Genomic DNA, 9,418 nt, shown 5'->3' on the forward strand with positions numbered 1-9,418 from the left:
GACACAGACACTGGGAGACTCGAAGACTAGGAGATACAGACAAGGGAAGACAATGGAAGACATAGACACTGGGCAACATAAACGGACACTGGGAGACACCTGCACTAGGATTCATGGATTGACACAAACATGGGAAAACGCTGGAGATACAGACAAGGGAAGACCCTGGGTCACCGTAATGCTAGAAGAAAGGGGGATTGTTTTACAAAACATGCTTTATTTTTTTTGTATATTGCTGGACTGTGATTGCTTTATTATGCAGTTTGAAAGTATTTGCACTGCTTCCTTTGCTTTACCAACTACAGTTTGTATAGATTCTGTAATTAGGTACTTGCTGATATGGTTTGTTTTTATTCTACATTCTGTGCAATTTATGGTGTTGATTGCACTTGCTTGTAATACGTAGACCTTCAATCTTGTAATTAGCATTGCTTACAATAGAAAACATAACTTTAAACTGAAAACACTTGCATCAGTGTTCTGAAACATCGAAGCAGTTTCTATCCTCAACCTCTTGCTTGCCTGTTTTTGACCTGTTTACGCATAAAGACATGGTGGTAAAAATTGAAATTCCTTCAGTTGACGTTATTGTCATGCATAACGCTTGACAGTCACAACTGTGTGGCATTTAGATAATTTCTGTTTATTTCTCTTGGAGTTGGCAAGATACTGTTTTATAGCTTGTGTACTAATGTATATTGTCAGTCGAGTCTGTGTAAATGCAGGTTTTAGTTAGACTTTCAAAGTTTCAAGATTTGTCCATCATAAGAAATTCTAAATCAGACACTTCATGGTTGTTCTTTAGCAATAGGCAGTTCCTGAGACAATAGGATTCCTCCTTGGCATTTCTCTGGTTGCTGTCTCAGTTAAATAGTCTACTCTTGGCAATGTTGCAAATGGGGTATTGTATATGTTGTGTGTTTCCCACTTTCTTAATAGAACTTTGATCAAGACAATATAGAAACACTTCATTAAATGTTGGAGGTTTCAAATCAAAATTGATTAGATTTTTGGTCTGTGGTGCAAAGTGGTAGGTGTTGGGCTGGGCCGCCGGGGGGGCCCCCTCTATGTGCTTCGCAGGGGGGCCCCTCAAGTTTTGTTATGCCACTAAGAAATACCGTTTTGTTGTTTTCATTCCAGTGTAGGTTAATATCTCCCAGAATTAGGTTGCTGGCGTCTCGGAGTGAGCAATAAGCAATCAGGTCGGACAGATGTTAGGTGAATGTGGTATTGTTTCCTGGGGAACGGTATAGGAGATGGCACTGGAAACACTTGTTGTATCTTGTGTTGATGTTGGCGGAAAGGCATTCACAGGTGTTATAGTTAAAGGAGTCGATTTCTGTCACAGATATTTTGTTGTCATGAATGATTGCTATACCTCTGCCTTTTTGGTCATTTCGATCTTTGTTGATGATTACAAAGCTTGGTGGCACTAGAATGTCCATGATTGGTGTCGAGCATTCGTTTAGCCACGTCTCAGTGATGAAGGCTATGTCTTTGTCATGGGTGAGGATGGATTCTGCTAGTTCTGTTGCATGTTTGGTGAGTTTTTTGAAAATAAAGATAAAGCCCGAATCGAGATAGCCATTACTGATACAGAATGGATAGAGCATTATGAAAATTTATACAGCACTGTGATGCCTCTGGAACCAATAACATCAGTAACTGTGACTGATGGGGTGACTCTAAACAGTAAAATAACAGATTTATGTATCACCCTGCAGGAAGTCATCAGTGGTATTAAAGCTAGCCTTGGAGGGAAGGCTCCTGGTCCTGACAGGGTGCAAGTTGACCTGTATAAGAATAATATGCCCTTATGGGGCCCAATTCCTATGAAACATTTTAACGCATCTTGCACAGGAGGCCTGTTATCTTCTTGGTTTCAGTTCATCATCATACCGATTATAAAAAGGGGGATAGAGCTAGCTGTGCTTGCTATCGCCCAATATCATTGTTGGACTCCACCATAAAGATTTTTGGACGCGTTATTTTAAATAGATTATTAGTTTGGGCAGAAGAACACTCTATTATAAGCGATCTTCAATATGGTTTAAGGAAACGTCTTGGCACGATAGAGCAAGGTCTTAACTTGCATATTCTTTTAGAAAAATATACAACAGTAAGAAATAGTTTTTTCTTAACGTTTGTTGATTTAACATCGGCTTTTGACTATGTTAATCACAGCAAATTATGGTTTATTCTAGAGAATTTGGGAGTGGAGGAGAGTATAATTGCCATCCTTAGAGAACTATACTTGTGAGCACGGGCCAAAGTTAGATTTAGTAGGAATGGGGAATGTACTACGGCAATTAATATTGCAAGAGGAGTACGACACGGGTGCATACTGGCCCCCTTCCTATTCACAATCTATATCAATGACCTGGAAAATACACTACTCCAGGAATGCAGAGACGTGCTTTTAGTAGCTAAAAGATCTGTCCCTGCTTTATTACACGCGGACGACGGAGTACTGATGGACCGGACTCCAATGGCAATGCAAAGGGTATTTACTTCCTTCTTAAACTTCCTGACCAACCTAGACTTGAAAGTGAATTGCACAAAAACGTTCTGTATGAACTGTGGTCCTGGGGCTCAAAATAGGAAGAAAACGATGTATATTAATTCTAAACCCCTGGAGCTCACTTCAACCTTCCCCTATTTAGGAATACTGTTTAACCAAACTGGCCTATGGAACAAATCTATAAGGGCTCCTATAAATTTTGGAAAAAAAATGGTCAAAAAAACGATTGGGGAGCTCTTAACAGTGTATAAAGCAACTTGTGTTGCAATTGCAACATATGGTGCAGGAATTTGGGGGTACACACATTTCAAATCAATACAGACAGTAGAAAATTGCTTTTTGAGCTATCTGTTATCAGTTCCTTATAGTGTGTCCACATATATATGTCTTACGGAACTGGGCCAACCATACATTGAGGACGTTATTAAAAGTCAACCATTATTACTGTGGTTCAGGGTATGGACTACGGAGGAGTGTGCTTTTAATCAACAAGTACTCAGAGACGTGATGAATCTAGATAACGCCATAAAAATAAGGTGGATGGCATATGCAAAGAAGTTTCTCAATGATATAGGTCGCCCAGATTACTATGACAACCCACTACTTATGACTGACGTTTCTAGACGAGAACTGAAAAAACTTTGCATAGAATACCTGGAGGAGCAAAGATGCTTTATTGAAATAAGGAAGAGCACAGTGGTTGCGCCCCAACTTATAACGATAACAAATGAGATCCAACTCTATGTTAGATTGCACATGAATGGATTTGATAAGTTTTTATTGATTCGTTTTAGACTAAATATTTTATTTAGATTCTTTAGTTTCCCCAAAATGAATGATTGGACAAAAGAACTTATTAAATGTCCCTACGATGAACTGTCCAATCAATCAGATATGCACATTTAGTTTTTTTGTACCTTTTATGAAATGCAGAGGAACATATGTATTGTGCCTTTATTGAAGATAATGGGTTTTAAGCAATGTCGCCCTGCCTTTTTAGCTATTCAGAAATTGGACAATATTTTAGCCATTGCTTCTATTTCGACGTTTTAAAAAAAAGTTTCCAGAGTACGTAAATCAATTCTTGTCCCACCGTAATCAATTAATGTTTTTGCTATGTATTATTGCAATGAAATTTGTATATATATCTGTTTGTAGAATGTAGTTTGCTTTTATTGTGTATATCTTTTGTGATCTGTCTTCAGAAGATCGAATAAAGACAATTTGAATTGAATTGAATTGGTTTGAGAGGGGGGTTGGGATCTCTCTGTGGAGGGGAGTCATGGGGAGCCATTGGGAAGTGGGGTTGTCGACAGTGGCGGTGTTGTGGGAATTGTGGTGTGGTTTACGGAGCGAGGAGTGTTTTTTAGGATTTTGTTGAAGCCCTGGATAACAATACCTAGCTGGCTTTCAAGAAGGGTGAGACGCTGACTTGTCTCTTCAAGGGTGGGGGTAGGGTGGATCTGAATGACGCTGCTGCCTTGATGTTTAGTTAATAGTGTGTTGTCCGTGTGGTCATTGAGCGGGCCAAGGGTGCAGCAAGTGGAGGGTCATGTTGTGGCTGCTGTGTTCTTATTAGTGTGGGAATAGAGAAGTAGGTAGGGGTCTTGGTCTGTGTGTTGCAGTCGATCATAGAAGTTTGAGGAGGGTAGTAGGAGGGGGTGGTTGAGGAGACGGTCAGATGGGGGAGGGGGATCTGTGTTCTTGGTGGCAGCTGAGAGGGTGGTGTCACATGCTGAAAGGCTAGTATTGTTAATGGGGTGCCCGTGAGTGGTTAGGGTGCTCTGCTGGAGGGTCCGTCTGTCTGGGGAGAGGGGGTGGGTAGGGCAGGGAAGGGGAGCGTGTTAGGAGGTAGACCAAAGTGAGGGGAAGAGTGCATTAAAATCCTCAAGGCTGTTGTTGTTAGCTTGGATTAAGACTGTGCCGTTGGGGTAGATTGTCCCAAAAGTATTAGAATTCCCTCTCTGCCTTGAGCGGTTGGGGAAAGAGATTGTTAGTTTGCAGCTGAGAGGTGTATTCATCATTTTGGAAATGTGTAGTTGTGATCTGATGATGGAGTTCTACTCTTCGGGTCTTTCAGTGTGAAAGATGAGATCCATTTTAATCTGGCCTTTGGAGGAGCAGTGATATATGTCCGCTAATAGTGATTCTGGGTGCTGTCTGATCAGTTTGTGTTTAAGTTTTTTTTGCACTTTGGGTGGGAGGTTGGGGGGAAGCTGATCAAGTAGGAGTTCGGGCCGTGCGGTTTTAGGTAGTTTGAATTGGTCAGGATGTGGTGGTTTGGCGTGACAAAAGGCATGTTGTCTTTATTGGCCAGGGGCTGTTTCCCAATTAGAGAGCGGTGGGTCTTGGTGGCCGGTGAAGTAGAACAATAGTTAGCCCTGGGTGGCCTTTGGAGGTTGCGCTTCAGAGCTTATTAGTAGTAATGTGAATATCTAATTACTAGTTCTTGTGGTGTCTGTTAGATTAAAGTGAGGTCTTGGGTCTTGGGTTGTCAGGACTCAAGCTAGTCTAATGTAGTTCCCCGATGCAGTTACCGGGGGTATAGATCTTGGTGGCCATCAAGGGGTCAGACCATGGGGCATACAGCTTTGGAATTGGGTGCGCTGTGGAGCTCGTAGGTGGCTCGCATATAGCTTTCATTTCTTTCCCGTGCTTGCTTAATAAATAGTTTATTGTCCAGGGTCCTAGAGTTATCGGGGCTCTTGTGGGTCTAATGCAGCTTCCCGGTTCAGATTCTGGGGGTTGGCTTTTTGCGGCCATGTTGGGGTCTGGCCAAGGAATCCGAGAGCTTGGGAAAGTGGCAATCACTATGTTGTCGGGGCCCACATCACTACCTGGCTGAGATCAGAGGTGGGGGATGAGACAATTGCGGCGGCAAGTTTGAATGGTGGTGGCTTACCTATGTTGTTTGGTCACTCTGAGGGTTCAGATCCAAGCGCAATCACATTATGGTCAGGCACTGGAGGTTCCATTATGGGGCTCGTCTCTATCTCTGGATTTGCTTTTGTTGGGCTTCTGGATCCTTAGGTTCAAGCTTAGGTCCTGGGTCCCGAATTGGAGGGACTCTCATGTGTCCAGGAAGGATCCCCGGTGTAGTTATCCTCGGGTTAGCACTTGGTGGCCATCTTGGGGTCAGGCAATGATGTCAAACAGCTTGGGTAAGCGGTGTGTGGTAACCTTTGTGAAATATTGGTTCTCTCAGAGACTAATTGAATTGTTTAATTCAGTCTTGAGTCTTTAATAGTTGGGTCTCATGTGCTCAATGGGGATCCCTGATGCTGCGTTTCAAAGGATTAGTTGTTTTTAGCCATCTTGGGGACAGGCCCTATGGACAAACAGCTGGGGGAAGTGGTATTCACTCTGTTACAGGGCCCTCATCACTTCTTAGTTGTGGCCGGCAAGGTCGGGATGCGGGTGCTGCGGCAACGTAAGCCCTTTTTTTACAGATTGCAGTAAGATCGCCTCGGAGATTCAAAGCCAAGTTAGTTATTTGCGGCCATCTTGGGGCCATATTGGGGTCAGGCCCAGTGGGCACAAGGTGTGGGGAAGCGGTAGTCAGAGTGATACGGGGCCCTTATCGTTCATAGCTGAGACCAGCGAGTCAGAAAGGTGGTGTTGCGGCAGTGTAGACACTTTTTTTGCATTGCTGATGGGTCATCTGTGCCGTTTGCACACATAGCAGAATTCTGAGCCAGGAGCGGCCATCATGGGGTCAGGCACTGGCAGTTCCGTCCCTAGCTCGTGGTTTAGTCGTTGTGATGCGGGCCCTCATCACTAATTGTCTGCAAATGGCAGGTCGGGATGAGGGAGATTTAGAAGCGCAAATAGGTTTTTTAAGAGCTGCTGGGTCACTTGTGCAATTTGGTCGCCTTGCAGCTTCAGTGCCGGGAGCGGTCATCTTGGGATCATGCATTGGCGGCTCAGGTGCAGCGCTCGTCCACAGCCTGCAATCCACCCTGTCAATCTTCCAGTAGTGCACCCCACAAGCTTTGTGTTAGCTGTGTGTCATCCACTGTTTGTATACTTTAGAATTGACTGATCATCACATTGTTTGCTATGTGCACTACTGTGCCTCCTGACATGAGGAAGTGGTACATACCTTACTTGTCCATGGTGTGAGGTGTCAATGCATACCAAGCGACCCATGCATAATTTATGATTTCAGGGACTTGTTGCCTTCTAGGGACGGGCCAAACATGTGTTTCATTGAGGACTGTTTGTAGATTTTTCAGACCTAGCAGATATCACATCAGGCCATGGACTGGCATTTTTTCATCTCTAGCATATATTTGTCCTGTCATGTGCATATCTTGATTCATACCACCACACATGCTTTTTAAAATTTGGAATGGTCCTTGTTGCTCTGGCCCCATGGTGATGCACATGTCAATCACTGCTGTGCATGATCTTGACCAGACTTTATACTACATGTGCATTGGTGTGTCACACTTTGGTAGCTGCGACAGTTTCCTTAGCTTACCTGTGTGTACACTGTGCATGGCAATGGGGTCAGTGTGCATATTAGTGCAATGAGAGGGCTTGTGTCGTCATATGGCACCACATTGGTTGCGACAAATGTGTGGGTGCACATACTGGCTACTTACCTGCTATGTGCGTGGTGTAGGCATACATCCTTCTCAGTGGTGAAATGAGACAGAATGATATGTCTACCTACCTGTTAGTTAGTTTGATGTACTGCAATGGCTTCCAAGTGCTTCTGGGTGGGGTTGGGGGAGTGCTCTATACTGATGCTGCTGTGGGACAGGGGTCATGGTGGGAGTAGTAGTGCAGGCCTCACACCCTCAAACAGCCCTCCTATGGAAGATGGCTACCTACCTGTTAGGTGAAGGTGAACAATGCAATGCCTCCCAAGTGCTTCTGGGTGGGGTACTTATCCATCCTGCTGGGGTGTGGGACAGGGGGCATGGTGGGAGTAGTAGTGCAAGCCGTACACACACACACACACACACCCCCCCTCCCAGGGAAGATGGCTACCTACCTGTTAGTTCGTTTGAAGTACTGCAATGGCTTCCAAGTGCTTCTGGGTGGGTTAGGGAGAGTGCTCCATCCTGATGATCTTGTGGGACATGGGGCATGGTGGGAGTAGTAGTGCAGGCCTCACACCCCCAAACAGCCCTCCCATGGAAGATGGCTACCTACCTGTTTTGTGAAGGTGAACAATGCAATGGCTTTCAAGTGCTTCTGGGTGGGGGAGTGCTCCATCCTGCTGGGGTGTGGGATAGGCGGCATGGTGGGAGTAGTAGTGCAGGCCTCACACACACACACACACACACACACCCTCCCAGGGCAGATGGCTACCTACCTGTTATTTCGTTTGGTGTAATGCAATGGCTTCCAAGTGCTTCTGGGTGGGGTGAGGGAGTGCTCCATCCTGATGATTCTGTGGGACAGGGGGCATGGTGGAGATAGTAGAGCAGGCCTCACACCCCAAACAGCCCTCCTATGGAAGATGGCTACCTACCTGTTATTAGAAATGGAACAATGCAATGGCTTCTAAGTGCGTCTGGGTGGGGGAGTGCTCCAACCTGCTGGGGTGTGGGACAGGGTGCATGGTGGGAGTAGTAGTGCAGGCCTCTCACACACACACCCTCCCAGGGAAGATGGCAACCTACCTGTTAGTCTGTTTGGTGTACTGCAATGGCTTCCAAGTGCTTCTTAGTGGGGTGGTGGGAAGGTTCCATCTTGATGATGCTGTGGGACAAGGGGACATGGTGGGAGTTGTAGTGCTGCTTGCCTGTACACATGCCCCCATGGTAATGTTGGTGGCTACATTTGGGGTGAATGGGAGTGTGTAAATGTTGCTTCTGTGAGACATGTTTTTGTGAGTGTGTTGTGCAGATGAATGGTATTTGTCCTAGGTGGTGTAGCTTTGTAGTTTAGCAGGACAGTATATATCAGTGTGGTGGTAGTCATTTGTTTGTACTTACCAGCCTCCAGTCCCCCGGATACTCCTGTGAGGATCTCTGGATGCAGTATGGCAAGCACCTTCTCCTCTCATAGTGTGAATGGTTTTGGTGGAATGAGAGGGCCACCGCCAGTCCTCTCAGCCAGCTCCCTGTTCTTGCTACTCCTCTCTTTGACAACCCTCTTCAGATCATGCCACCACTTCATGATCTCCTTTTTGGATCGCAGGTTGGTCCTTACTGCATTGACTCTTTGGACTATCCTTGCCCACATTTGTGTCCTTGTGGCTAATGATGTCTGTTGGACCAGGCTACCAAACAGTTGTGATTCCACTTTGACTATCTCATTTACCATTGCTGTCAACTCACTCTCTGTGAATGTGGGCATTTTATGTGTTGACATGGTGTGTGGAGTGCAAAGTGTTTGGGGTGCAGGGGTGTGAGTAGTGGGTGTGGTAGTGTTGTGAATGGTGTGTGATATGCTTGGGGATTGGTGGTGCAGGTGTGGAAGTGGTGGTGGTGCAGTGTGTGGTGTGGGTATTGCTGACGTGTTGCTTTGCCTATCCTTTGCTGTGAGGGTTGGTGGCCTTCAGTCTGGGAAAATTGCAAAGGATTGCGGTCAGGGAAGGGGCTGGTTTTATACTCAGCTATGGGGTATGTCCAAATTAGGTATTCCTGTCAGGTGTGTTGTGTGTGTTGTCCTGGGAATTGTATTTTTCTTTTTGCCATGTGTTTGTGTCATTGGGATGTGTTTTATGTATTTGGGGGGCATGGCTAGTTTGCTTTGTGGTTAACACAGAGAAGGGGAGAGGGCCATTGCTGTTTAAACTCTACTACCCCAGGCCCCCATGCCAAATCAAATGTTCACACAAAAGGGTATATAGAGTACACAATAAACATAACCAGGAAAAACTCCTCAATTTTGAAAAACTGCCCTCACTCACATACCGAAGAATGTGACATGCTTCAT

This window comes from Lissotriton vulgaris, chromosome 7 (assembly GCF_964263255.1).
Source record: "Lissotriton vulgaris chromosome 7, aLisVul1.2, whole genome shotgun sequence".
Taxonomy (NCBI): Eukaryota; Metazoa; Chordata; class Amphibia; order Caudata; family Salamandridae; genus Lissotriton; species Lissotriton vulgaris.